Here is a 14,658-nt window from a genome sequence, read left to right on the forward strand (position 1 = left end):
CCACCATGTTACTCAGAAATTGATGTGACGTTCTGAGCAAAAATCAGACAGTAAGAACAAAGATTTCAGTCTAATTCATCAGGTGAATAGTGAACAGCACTGCAACACAGAACTTTCATGGTTAAAGGCTGAAGAATTTCTTGCTGCTGGCTTCCAATTTGACAATTAAGGAACACTCACACTGCAGTGATGGGTGGCTGGAAATAAATTTATTGGCCAGTCCTTAAGGCCAACAAAATTTCAGTAACTTTCCTCCTACTTACTTAAAACTTTACCAAACTTTAGCTGTATCTTTGTCGTAGTTCAGCTCCGATCGCGACCAGACTACGCAGTCTCTCTCTCTCTCTCCCCACCCTCTGAGAGAATAGGAGGAGATGATATAAGAAAAACTGCTCAAGGTTTGAGATAAGGACAGGGAGAAATCCTTACAGTTACCGTCACGGGCGAAACAGACTCGACTTGGGGAAAAATACTCATTTATTTCTAAAACTAGCAGGAGAATGAGACAGGGAACAAGATAACCTCCCCCCACCCCTCCCTCTTCCCCAGCTTAACATCTCTACTACCTCCCCTCCCGAGCGGCACAGGGCGGGGGAAAAACAGGGAATGGGGGTCGCGGTCAGTTCATCACGCGTTGTTTTACGCCGCTGTGTCATTGTCGGGGGAAGAACTCCTCACATTCCTCCCCTGCTCCATCGTGGGGTCCCTCCCACGGGCCACAGTACTTCGTGAAACTGCTCCAGCGTGGGTCATCTCTTCCACGGGGTGCAGTCCCTCCAGAACAGCTGTCCCAGCGGGCCCTCCATGGGCCACAGCCTCCTTCAGGCCTCCACCTGCTCCGGCGTGGGGTCCTCCACGGGCTGCAGGGGGATCTCTGCCCCTCCGTGGACCTCCATGGGCTGCAGGGGGACAACCTGCTCCACCATGGTCATCACCACAGGCTGCAGGGGAATCTTGGCCAGGAGCCGCATTACTCCTCCCCCTGCTTCTGAACTGACCTTGGCATCTGCAGCCGTTCCTCACAACAGGCTGGCAGACGCCTCTCAGGATCCTTTTTACATCTTATTCACTTCTCATCTCCTCTCCACTTCTTGCAGCCAGGCCGGGCCGAGTTGGGCCCAGTCGCCGCCCGGCGGGAGGCCAGAGGGTGAGGGGTGCTGGCCCACAAGGCTCGCACCTCCCCCTCTCTGGCTCAGCGGCTTCACATCTTCTCCTCCTCTTTTTTCTGTTTTCCCCTTCTTAAATACGTTATCGCAGAGGCGTTATCATGGGACATTCTGCTACCAATTGGCTCAGCCCTGGCCAGCAGCGGGTCCGCCCCAGGCCCGGCCGAGTCCACTGAACAAAGCGGAGCAACTTCCAGCAGTTTCCTACAGAAGCTACCACCTTGGGCCCCCCTTACTAACAAAACCAGAACAATCTTATAGCTGATTTTGTCTCAGGCTGAACTGCATTGAAAATTTCCCAGTAAACAGTTCATCTCTAGGCAAGGAAAAGTCAAAATACAAAGACATTATTTGTTTGCCAACTTTACAAAAATCTAGCAGACCTCACTACCAAACACTCTAGTGCACCTGTTTTTTGAATCAGGGACTCAAAATTTGGTGGGATTTACTCCTCCCATTCCCATAAGATTCTAGTCAAAACTGGCCAACCTATAAACTTCTGAAAATTTACAATTTATACATTCTCAGTAGACATTTCATAAATTTTAGCAGCCAAAGTACACAAAGTCTGAACTAAGCTAGTACTTGCCATGCAGATGAACATTTGCACTTGCTAAGTTCAGGTCTGGACAGTGAATGAAAAATATGGAGACTGTCTCGCTGTTCACCAGTGTGCACCTGAATTGATGTGCACCGAAAAACAGATGGCAGAAGAAAGCTATTCAACCTAAGTTCATGAGGAGAGGAAAGAAGAGAGTAGGAGGGAAGGTAGGTGATCATTCGGATATCAGTATTAGGACACAAAACTGGCTGGAGAGAATGGAAGATGGAAACAGCCTAGTGGATTTACCTCTAAACCAGTATTAAATTGTCCAGAAACAAAAGCCTGAAAGACTACACCTCAATAAACGGGTCACAATCACACTTCATGGCAAGAATAGTGATGCTCCTACTTCATTCTCAATCCAAAATGCTGGTTTTACAGATATTCACACACCACACACCCCATATATAATTTTTAAAGAAAAGTGGAACTGAGACTACTTCTCCGGACAAGTATCACCTGCTACTGCAAGCAATGAAGATGTATATGCACTTCAGAAACAGTCTGGGAACGTGCCTACAGTGGGGACTGTTTGGAAACTTACTGCCTTCTCATAATCCATTTTGTAAGAAAAACAGTGAGTAGTATTGCAAAGTGAAGCATTCTCAAGTCAAAACATCTGAGCTGAAATATATCAGGCTCTTCCTTTGTGTATCTGTGAAGATATCGACGAAATTTTGTTTTCCTAGATAGGTCAGTGCATGACACAATTGGTAAAACAGTATTTATCCATAACATTTAAGAAGAGGACTCAGACTTCAACTGCTGCCCATCATCTCCCAGATTCATGTCCGAATTTGATTTCAAAATATTGTTACTATTTCATCAGCAGCTCAGAACATGGATAAACACTGTACCACTTACTCCACAGAGCTAAAGACCTTTTTCCACCAGGAAAAAGTAGGTCACATCTTTCAAAACACATTCGTAAGTTTTATTGTATGCAAAATTAGTTAGGAACCTGAAACAGCACCGTATTTACTTAAAATGTCAGTAAAGGCACACACACAGAACAGTACGGTAGATTACTCTACAAGAGATGCAAAATCTGATTATTCTTCCTAATTCTTAGGGATTTATTTCGCTACCTGAACCTTCATTGAACTGATTATATTCAGCATTACTTTTAAATTTAATCTTCAAAATTAAATACATTTAAGAGACACATCAGATGGAGTTACTTTTAAACAACACAACACCAGAACTTGTACAAAATATACATAAGGAAGTAAAAGTTTGCATCAGAACCGTATCAGATTCCATGCAGGTACTGGACCCTAGGGGCACATCCCTCTCCATCCATAAAGCCAAGATCATAAGTACTGGAAGACATTATCAGAGGGAAAGAAAAAAAAAAAAGGCAACAAGAATGTTTCAACACTTAAAAAAAACCACACTCCCACTATCTAAACATCTTTTCTATAGGTGACCATTTTTTGCAGCCAAACTACTGGAGCTTCCTTTTCATTATTTCCTAGCAAGCTTGAAGCTGCCTGTTCCCAGGACAAAAATTAAGAACAGGAATAAAAACTTTGCCATTAAATCTGTTCCTGAACTTCAGAAGGAGAAAGCGGAAGACAAAGATAATGAATTTGCACTGTTTCCTTTGAAAAAGGGTAAAGGGACGCTTCCTGATAGGATGGTGTGGAGGAGGTCTGGAATGCCATAAATGCCAGGGTGAGTGGGATACTGCTGGAGGTGGTCTCCTGCAGAAGAAGGCTGGGGGACATTGGTGGGGCTGCACACGGGGGCTTTCGTCCCCCCTGTACCTGCCTGTACCAGTTTGCAGGGATGCACTCGCCATGGCTGATAGTCCACACAACTTTTACAAAAACAAAGTTCATTTGTAATCACATTGAAAATAGGTCTACTGCTAAAAACAGCATTTATAGCTGCACCTCAACACCAACTTCATTTAAAAACCCCCACTGATCTAGCATGGTGAACGTAAACACAGCGAACAAAATACTTGCATCAGTAAAAAAAGATTAAATTAATGACAATGTTTTGACACTGCTTATATAATCAAAGCCAGTAAGTGTTTGATTCAACATCTTAATTAATAAACTAAATTTTAATCAGTTGTTGGTAACAACTGTTTTCAGTATCTGTTTGACAATAACAACACTGCATCATTAGAACGGACTCACAGAATCACTTATTTTTATCATCAGCTGGTATCAGCTGAGTACTAGCACTCAGACAGTCCCCAATTCAATATAAATATCCCTGTCCACGAACCAGAGCTGTCAAGTCTTGAAAATCCTGTATCTGATCTCAACCATGTGTGATGTAGAAGGTGCATATTCCACATGAGTAGCTTCTGCGTTTCACAGAAAAGCCTCCCGTTATCAGCATTCAGGAGCTCATTCCAGAAGACTCAATCATATTACTCCCAGTGCTGGAGGAAGAGTTGTGATTCAAAACACAGGCTCAGTTACCAGGGGTCAGCAGGAACTCAATCACTTGTGCACTGAAGCACTGTGAACGTTTTCTGCCTGCATTTTCCGAATTATTTTTACAGTAAAAAGAACACTCACGGATTAGCTAAATATACATGTTCTTAAGGAAAACTTAAAATGGCAATGAGTAACTCCTAGGAAATAAATATTAAAATAAATGATAATATTTAATACCATAACATTTTAAGGATTCTTAGTCATTAGAAGCAAGCAACAGTATAAGACCACAGCACTATTAAGTACAATTCTGGCTCTTACAGCTAAAAGAACAATTGAAATTAATCACCACAAAAAAAAAAAGAAAAAAAAAAAAGAAGATTAAGTTGTTTTCCCTCATGTATCAGCAACTATTTACACCCAAGCTTCATTATCTGTCCTACCCTCCAAAGCAAGCTCAAGTCCCACTGCCTCTGGTACGACAGAGACGGAGGCTGCGCGGCGCGGACGACAGAACAGGTTAAGCTATCCGCGCCAATCTCCACCTTCCCTTAGAGGATCGGCACCGCAATATGGCATAACAAATGGCTGTGAATCAGCAAGATGCTACACCTGGACCTCCCCAGAAATAATCACCCAACTGAACAGGCCCAGAACTGGTTCACTCTTTGCATGTTGCTCAGATGAAAGAGAACTAAATTCATAACCCCAGAATTTAAAAAAAAAAGGTAAAAATCAGCCACGCTTTGCTATATTTAAAAATTCTTAATATTTTTGAAGTTTAAACAAAAGTCAACCAATATATAAGGGATTTTTACTGTTCCATTTTTTTTCTCAAAAGAAGTAACTGAAAATGGAATTATTCAATTTTCCTAAGGATGTATTTCACCCTATCATGTCTGATTTCACTGTTTAATTCTACATAGAAGCACACACCTTTTTTCAATTCACCCATCCTACGCAACTCAACTTTTCTCCAAAGGGAACACAAAGCGAATTGCCTGGGATGGGTGACAATAAAAAAAAAAAAAGCACCACCATTTATTAATTTTGTATAAGTTATCTGCCACCCCAGAGATTCCTCGGAGGGGAAGAAGATGTCTGAATTTCACCATACAGTGCCACAGGCACAAAGCGACAGAAACTAAACAAGCACATCCTGAAGGGAGAGAAAACGCCTGCAGCAGCAAATGACCTACTACATACCTCACTCTCAGATTTTTTTGATGTTATAATTTGTTAATTTCAGGGAAAAAAAAAGACAATTACCCACAGTTTTAGTGTGTTCTAGCAGAATTATTAAACTTTTTAAAGTTTTTGATCAAAAGTTACATATATCGTTCAGAAGATCTGTGTGTTTTCAAAAGATTACAATCCTGAGAAAATTTGCATGACAAAGTCTTTGCCATATCTATTTCCTTATTACCTGAAGCAGCAATGTGCATTATTAGAACGGTACTAAACTATTTAAGGATGAAGCATATCAAATTTTTATTTGAATTCCTGCGCATTAAAGTTAATATTCTCCAGCTCAATGCACAGTAAGCAAAAGATAATTTTATTCAAATATGCATTTCATGGTATGAATAAGGAAGTGTTCATCTCCCCATTGAATTGGTAAGTCTTTTAAGTAATGATTCATTTGAAAAATCAACAGGGCATTGGCAATTTAGTGTAATGTTAAATGCCTGCATATACCACACCTATACTGACACACATGTAATACTATTTCTATTATATTTATTATAAGGCGTTTAATTTACACATTGTAATACATTAAGATTAGCTAGGTGATAGTTTAACCATCTGTACATCTAATAAATACGACAACAGACAATTTAAAAATTTTTAAACAGGCATTATGTATTTTTAGATGTTAGTGGGTTAATTCCTTTAAAGGATATAAAAAACATGCATGCATATATCTCATTCCTGAATTAATATGCTCCTGAATGAACAGAACAAAGTTGTTGGCTACTGATTTTTTTTTTTTCCATAAAGCAAAACGAAGCTTAACATATTAATATGGCGATTAATATGTCAACTAATGAACAGTTAACAGTTCACCCCATCCTATACGACCGCAATTTTAGTAAGTTAAGATTATCACTGTTAAAATTACATTTTATGACGAAAAAGAAAGTTTGTGTGCATATCTATACTACTCAGCATGGCGCCACTCAAAAGACTGTGTGAACACAATAATTTACAAGATGATCAAAAAAAAAGTTGCCAGAAAAACGATGAAAGTTATTTTAAATTCCTTGTTCCATCATAAGGTAAGCACACTTAGAAGATAAGCACACAAAAAAACTGCCCAGCAGAGTTCCCATCCTAAATTGCACCATCCTGTGATGGCACTGCTGTGTCACCGGAGCGGAGATGCTACGCTACCACAGCTTTACTGTGACCATCCCACCCTGAGATGTGAGATACCACTGCTGTACAGCACACTGCCTGAAATGAAGAGTTTTTCCTAAGTACTGCTTTCAGATATAACAACCACAAAGCGATGATACTTCCAAAAATGGAAATTCTCTGAATTAAAACAACTTTCTTTTCTTCTAAACAGGATTCTTACAAAACGGTCTATATAGAGTAAAATCCAAGCTACCAATAACTACTCTGTTTCCAAGCACAGTAATACTAGTGTGTATTTACCCATTTCCCCTTCAAATGCTACGCATATAATAAATTTAAGATAAACACTGAACATCTGTACCACAACAGAAAGACTAGAAGGTGATGGTTCCACAGCTAGCTTCCCACAAGCAGATCCTCAAAACTTCTCCGTGCAGGAACAGCAGTACGTTGCTGGATCGAGACTAGCAAATAATTTATTGCTAAAAGTTTTGTTACTACTCTGCATGCAGAATATTCCCTATCAAGTAAACTCTCATATTCCGGGGGTACAGATCTCATTTCGATATAATCCATCAGAAAATGTTTCTCAAAAACGTTGATTACGTATTTGTTAAAGTCTTGTTCAGTTACTGTTTAGAGTGTTGTCAGTGATTTTACTTCCCTTTAAGAAAAAATAAAAGTGCAAATAAGTAAATAATTAACAAGAGGTGAGAGTATTTTACTTTGAAGTTATTCATGCATTACTTATCAATATTTTGTATGGTATGCACATACTACACTGTGTATTGGAAGCACCATTCCTAGTCAGGTTTTATAGTTCAAAATAGCTGCTTTAACAAAAATCATTATACAAAGAAGTCAGAAGAACAATAAATTTCCCATAAAATTTGAAATTGTGAAACATTATTAATGCAAAGTGAGATGCATTTAATTTCATAGTAAAACTGTTCACCTCTATAGAAATCAATAATCATATGCACTGGATATTCATTCAATGCTATTTAGACGTAATTTTAAAAATTTGTTAACCTATATTATGTCTGATGCTTATTTATTAAGATTCAAAGTTGCAAATGTTTTCTGTTAGCTAAAATGACTACCTGCAAAATAGACGTGTGGGTAGGAAAAGAGAAAGGGACCAAACCTAAAGTCGTATTTTTATGCAGAAATTAATCTCTGTTCTTACAATTATCAAACTGCACAGACAATAGCACACTACAAAAGGTATTGTATTGGCTTAAGTAGATGACATTACTTTTGGAGCAGACTGATTTTATAATACTGCACATACTTAAACAAAAGCTCATAGTTTAAAAAACAAAAGGGATGGAAAATACAATAGAAGTATAAACCTGACCTGTCTCTCATCTTTTCTTTTCAAACCCAGGCTACTCAAGAATCTTCAACTAATTATTCCATTTTATTGATGGCATTTTTCCCAAGGGAAGTTATTTAAAAAGTTTAACCCCTGAGCAAGTCATGGCTTCTCCTGCCTTTGAAAGTGTCAAGCGCATTGATTATAACTGCAGGAAGTGTTACCTTCTACCCAGAGAATCTCACCCTGCACAATCTTAAACACTGTCTCTCTCCCAAAACGGCTTTGATTCAGCAATTCAGACCGCTTCAGCTGATATTAAAGGCAGAAGCACCACAGAAAAGGGATCAGCAGTTAAAACGAAATACAAAGAGAAAAAAAAAAACAGATCTTGGATATAGTACCACAAAGCTTGAGAGAAAAGCAGATTTGAAAAAGACATCAGAGTGACTAAAAAAAGAACAACATGACAGAAATTAAACAAGATTTTTATGTTCGCCTTCTATGCATTTAAACTCATCTCAACCTCTATTGAAATTCCGATCACACCCAAACCCCAAGGCTTTTGACATACTTTCAAAAATCCACACCCCCCTCTTACTCTTTTCTAAGTCTCCAGAGTCACTGTTAGGTATCCAACAAGTTGAAGTGGTGGTGGGGGGGGAAGGAAGAATCCTAATATGCATATGATAAAAAGGCCATTTATACTCATATTAAACTTTGTTTCTAAAATGATCGTGAGTATTTTAAATATTCAGTGTGTGTTCTCAGCCCTGTACTTCGCCAGTAAAAAGAACGCTCAATGAGGGGGGGGGGGGGAATATTTTCAAGCCACATTTATCCAAGCATCTTGAACAACTATTTTCTCGGGTCAGTGACAAAGTAAGAGTAAGCTAACACGAGGTGCTACAGGGTCCTAAAACACGACAGCCAGCAGAATAAAGGAAGACAAAGCAATCTGTAAGTATCTCTACATTATCAAATTAACGTAACACAGAAAACTCTAATAATGTAATACATGCAATTAACACAACAGTGGTAACACGTATCCCGGAAAGGACACACCGAATTCCAAAGGGTAATTGGTTTTTCAGAACCACAAGCGGGGTTTTTTCCAGTTCAGTCATGACAGGGCCAGGAGGTAATGATACATCTGCCATGATGCAACAAGCAGACCTGTCTTCTGTCAAGAGTTGAAATCATAAAGGAATAAGCTGTCGTTAGCAACCTCTCTCCAAACAGTAGAGCTGTCATCTCATTGTTTTCCTTTGCTGGCATGGGGGCTGGTGTGGGCTTACAGACCCTGTCAGCTCAGTATTAGTCTAAGCTTTTAACCTTTTCTTGAATTTCTGACTTAATAACTATTAACTCCTATTCAGCTTATTATTCATTATTATGTATTCTGTCATCAATTAATATTGCTGTCAGCTAACTGTGCAACTTTTCCTCCTATCTGCCTGGCGATCAGTATTTCAAATCAGTATTTGAGATATTATCAATTCCTCATAAAATGTTTTAGAAGGAATTAAAGACATTGCTTTTTAAATTTTCTTTCCAGAGCATGGTGCATTTTATGCCAATTATATCTGACAAATTATTTAGCAATATATTGTGTTTATGTTTTCAGAATGATCTCAAAAGATCGCCCAACCAGCTATTTAACTTAAGTTTTCTTAATATTATCCCCACAAAAGTAGTTGTAAATAATTTTTTTTCCTCTAGTAAGAAGTATTTTACTGGCAATGTTATTTGTATGATCTAACAGAATGAACATAAGCAAATAGATATTCTGGAGTCAGAAAATTAATATTTGAAAGAAAGCAATACATAGCACATTTTTGTACATTTTAGTAAAATTTTATTTCCAGCAAAATATCAGAATGCCCAAGTAGGATTACGATTACTCCGGCACTATAAATGACTATTAATAAATAAATGAAGTATTTAAACATCTTTCTGCAAGAATATACTTAGGAGACATAAAAGGTACATAAATATTAGTATTCTGTGGAACAACTGTAATTGCAGTGAAATGTCAGCTCTGTTTTTTTCCAGGAAGCGTCACTTCCCATCTTACTGAAATTATGCTAAGCATGTATAAACGATGAGACAAAATTTTAAATCTTAGGTTTCTAAATATGACCACTAGAACGACGAGGCTGTTGTCTAACAAGATATGCAAGATATTATTTTGTAGTTTAAACAAAGCATAATTTCTTGACAACAATGTGAAAATATCCACTATTGAAACTGATTGATTTCTACAAATGGAAAGACCAAATTCTGTTACCACACCAGTTACTAACCAACAAGGACACTAAACCACATGCAGGTTACGGCAGGTAAATTTACTACTATTATACCGAATTATTTCGTTGCTCCATTCGACTCAGCTACAAAACTAATAACATCTTATTGCATCCTGAAGAAAGCAGCCACCCTCAGCAATTCTCAAGCCTGATGGTTTTATACAAATGAATATGACTATGAGTGAATAAATCCAATATTCTGACTAAAAACATTCTTAAGAACAGAAATTGTTGAAATGTAGTTTTAAGAGTAGAAGAGTAGGATAAACACAAGAGAAAACCAAAGCTAAAAATCACGTTTTATCAGCCATTAAAGAAAGCTTTCTGCAATGGATGCTCACCTCCTGCAAACATTTTTTCGTTTGTTCATGGAAAAAACTGGGTACTGCTGCATTTCCTCTAAAAAACTCATCCAGGTTCTTTGAAAAAGCTATTTTTCTGGTGCTATTAACCCCTTTGTCAAGTATTAACTCCCCTTTAAGTGATAAGAAAAATACCTAGGCCATCTTAAAGTGTGCTGAATTTGAAACCAGGCAACGATTTTTGGATGGTTTAAAAAAAAAAAAAAAAAAAAGGTATTTTTTTTTAAGAGATAAAATAACTGACAGTTGCTGTGGCTGAATTTTATTAGCATCCTTGGGACAACAGGTATCTTATGTAACAAATGTACTGAATTTCCAAGGACACAGAAAGCCTCCAACAGTTTCTCTGTACTTGTGCAGGAAGCGAATGTCCTCATTGTTCCCTAGAGGAAAGGTATCAAAATATTAGCACTTCAAAATTCTTCTCAGTGTCCAAACTTAGGTCAGTTCAGCTCCCGTTTCCCCAAGGAACAAACTTCCTCCTTAAGCAGATGAACGTCAGCCTCTCCTCACCTAGCACTCAGTGGACTTCAAAGCACAAACCCACTTCTCCAGCCGCTACAAAAGGAACACTCCTGCCTGGAGCAGCAGCCAACTTCTGCACCTCTTCTTGCTTGTTTCCCTGTATCACCGGTATGACTTGTACATCTCCTAAACAAATCTTTAGGTTACCATCCATGTTACCACTCATCAATGAACCAGAGAAGCGTACGTCCTCACAACCTCCTCCTCCTAAAGGGCGTGGTGACCGAGGTCCTCACAGGGAACACGGGAGCCCCTGAAATAACTAAAAGAAACCACTTCATTCTTGACACTCCAAGTAAATGTCCTGATCACAGAATTAATGAATTACCTTGGTCTCGCACCATCCCCTCTTGGTTCTGTTTCAGTCAATGCACATACGACTAGATAATAACTGATCTGAGAAGAGCCTGACCTTATGGACAGCGAATGAGACATTTACGCAAAATGTGGAAGAGAGAGATTAAAATTCCTCTTCCAGTTTACATTTATTTATTTATATATTTTATATTTGTTCACTTTTTCCTATTATTTATATTTAATTATTTATATAATTCACAATTGTTTATTTCTATAATTTACACTTATTTATTGATCTAATTTACTTTTATTTATTTATTTGGTTCCAGTGCGGCATTATAAGTGGAACAATCCTTCATTCCCAGAAGAGGGACTTGAACTTCAGTCTCTTACGTGCCAGATGACTGCTTCCGTCAAAAATCAGTATTACCCGCTGTAGAAAGGTTCAGTAGAGAGGCTTTTTTTTTTTTAACAAAACAATTAACCTAAGCAATATTTATTTTGCACTGTATTTATTGGACATTGCCATCTTTTAAAAGTATCTTTATAATGTGTATTTGTTTTCTTTTCATTAAGCTTTTGTTACTGTCTTACTGCCTTATATTCCCACATTCGCCGTTTTCATACTTGTTTTTCTGAAGTAGGTCTTTCCCTACCGTGTTTTAACGTATTTACACATATCTGTCTCTCACATTGTATACACTTTCCTCCCTCCTCCTTTTCCTACAATCTGTTCTCTATCTAGTTGCTTGCTTGTTCCCTTCTACTTTCATATTTCAGAATCTTCTACCAAGTTTGAATTTCTGAATTAACACAATAATCTTCTCTCTTCCCAGAAAACCTTGTAAATTACTTCCAACACCTATTACACAAAAGATTGAATCTACACAAGAGAGTCTGATATAAAAGATGGAAGGAGAAGTATTACCTACAGGAACCACCCAGACGGAAAGAAAAAATACATTTCTAGCTACTCGAATTCCCACCAGGATATTTCCTCTTGGATATTTTATTTCTAATGCGCTTTAGCCCCGAGCCACTAGAAGCATGATAAATTTTAAGCCTTTACATTGCTCCCTTACTCCATGCTTTAAGAGAAGTTTTTAATTTTTTTTTTTCTTGAAAGTGTTGTACCAGAGAGAAATAGTTTCTTTTCTTCTCTTAACTTCCTGGTTAGGCGGGTGGTATCAATTCATCCTGCTCAATCAACTGCTCACTTATAACTCCAGCTTTTGCCTCCCTGTTTTCAGTTTTCCCAAGAAATGAACTGAAATTTGCTTGTGGTAGTCTCATCGCTCTTCACAGAGAAAGTAGAGAAAAACACAGGGTTTTGACCTACTGAGAGGGTTTTCTTGCTTGCCTGTCTGTTTGGTTTTGTTTTAAGGAAACCAGAGGTGATGTTTCTGAACTAGTTTCCGCACAAAAGACATTAAAGCACTGCTTCTGCAATTTTTACTTTTTTAAAAAAATTAAAATCTAGTCTCCAGCAAACGTTTTAAGCTACCCGCACGTTTCACACTCACAATCAGTGGAATTTTCCAAATCCCAGATACTTTTATCCACTTCAAATTCACACAGTTTATTAGGAAAAAAAAAAAAAAAATCCACCTTCTCTTTCCATCAGCACTGTAACCTTACCCTTTGATAAGGTCTCCTGTTTCATTCAAGGATGAGACCTCTTTTTAGAAGAAATGCTGGAAGATTAAGGAAAATTATTCCTTACTTCAAACTGGCAATGTTGCATGAGATGCTACCACAATTTTCACTCAGGCCATTTATTGTCTAGGCCAGTTATTTCCATTTCCTAAGAGAAAGAAGTGCCTAAACCAACCACAAGCTGAACACCAGAAAACCCAGAAAAAGATGCCATTTTTATTATTATCAACTGAAACTGGAGTCCTTATACTCACTCTTCCATAATTTCCTGCACTTGGAAGAGTAATTTATATGATCTGTACATGAAGTAGAATGGTATCAGCATGTAGCTATCTGTATTCTCTTTTTAATCATAACATAATGATTCCAAATACCTTCAGTGGAGTTCGACTTCCATAAAATATTGCCTTATCTACCCAGATATACATTCAATTCCCACTACAATGATTACAGGATACAAAAAATAGCAACATATTAAATATAATATAAATGATTACGATCTAATCTTCATTTTGCCTGAAAAAAAATCATTGCAAATAGTGTGTGTTCTAAACATGTAGTACATTTACCAGAATTTTAAGATGGACAAAAAGGGAGAGAGGGTTTTACAGCAGTTGGAATTACGCAGCTAAAGAGAACTATGAATTTAAAAATCATGCTAAGAAAGAAGGAAGTGAAAAGATAAGAGCAGAAAGTCTAATGTCCCAACGTGACTGAACGATTACATTTTTTTTAAAGATAGCTTCTCATTAAACTCTGTGGGTTTTTTCCTGTGTTTTTAAAAGCAGCACACAAAATGCAGAAATACGTAATCTGTTTTTAAGGATAATAACCATCTGAGGGAACAGTGCTGTCACACTGGCACAATCATTGCATAAAATAAATAAAAATAACAAGACAGGAAAAAGAACTGTTAGTCTCCTTTACTAGAAACACTCTCTTGAAGATTATATGTTCATTTAGAGATAGTATCCCTGTTTTAAATGCTCAGCCTCTCACGTTAGCCAAGACACTAGTATCTCCAGGAAAGAATGAAGAAGCAGGCATGTAACCATTGCTACAAAAATTTAAGTAGCTACAGCTCTTCAGGTTTCTCAGGAAAGGTTTTGGAACTTGTACTCTAGAGATTAACCTCGCACACCGGACCTACCATACACCTATATTACACTCAATAATCCTAAAGTAGTTTTTGTTCTGCCTCTGAGTTTTGATTTAAAACGAACAAAAACTTAATGTTAGAAGGCAAGCATCACTTCCACAAGAATAGGTTTCTTTTTCATACAAAGTGTAGTCTGGTGCTTTGTCAGTGGATTACACAAAACAAAACTTAATGGCCTAATGCTTTAATATGTCTTCTTTCTTTGCTTCATTAAAAAAAAAGAAAACATTTGAAGAGAACCATTTTCTATACTGAACACTTTAAAGCCAACTGAAAAAAAATCTACTTTGTTTAGCAAAACATCTAAAATCACACTGAGAACACTGATATTTAGAGTAGAATATTAGCTTAACTTGGTAAATATAATAGAAATAGTGAGCCTTAAATAGGCTTTTCTAATGTTTACCTTGAAGTTTCATTTAGGTAGCAAGATACAAGAGATTAATTACACCTACAAAGTTCTAGTGTTAAAAACATTACACAAATTGTGCATTGTCTCTCA

General features: G+C 37.6%; 1 protein-coding gene across 5 annotated transcripts in view; it reads right to left on the reverse strand.

Moving 5' to 3' along the window:
- The window catches only part of ARB2A (ARB2 cotranscriptional regulator A), a 253,900-nt gene that overhangs the window by 178,213 nt on the left and 61,029 nt on the right, over positions 1-14,658 (reverse strand). The window lies entirely within an intron of this gene.

This window comes from Chlamydotis macqueenii, chromosome Z (assembly GCF_036417535.1).
Source record: "Chlamydotis macqueenii isolate bChlMac1 chromosome Z, bChlMac1.mat, whole genome shotgun sequence".
Lineage (NCBI taxonomy): Eukaryota > Metazoa > Chordata > Aves > Otidiformes > Otididae > Chlamydotis > Chlamydotis macqueenii.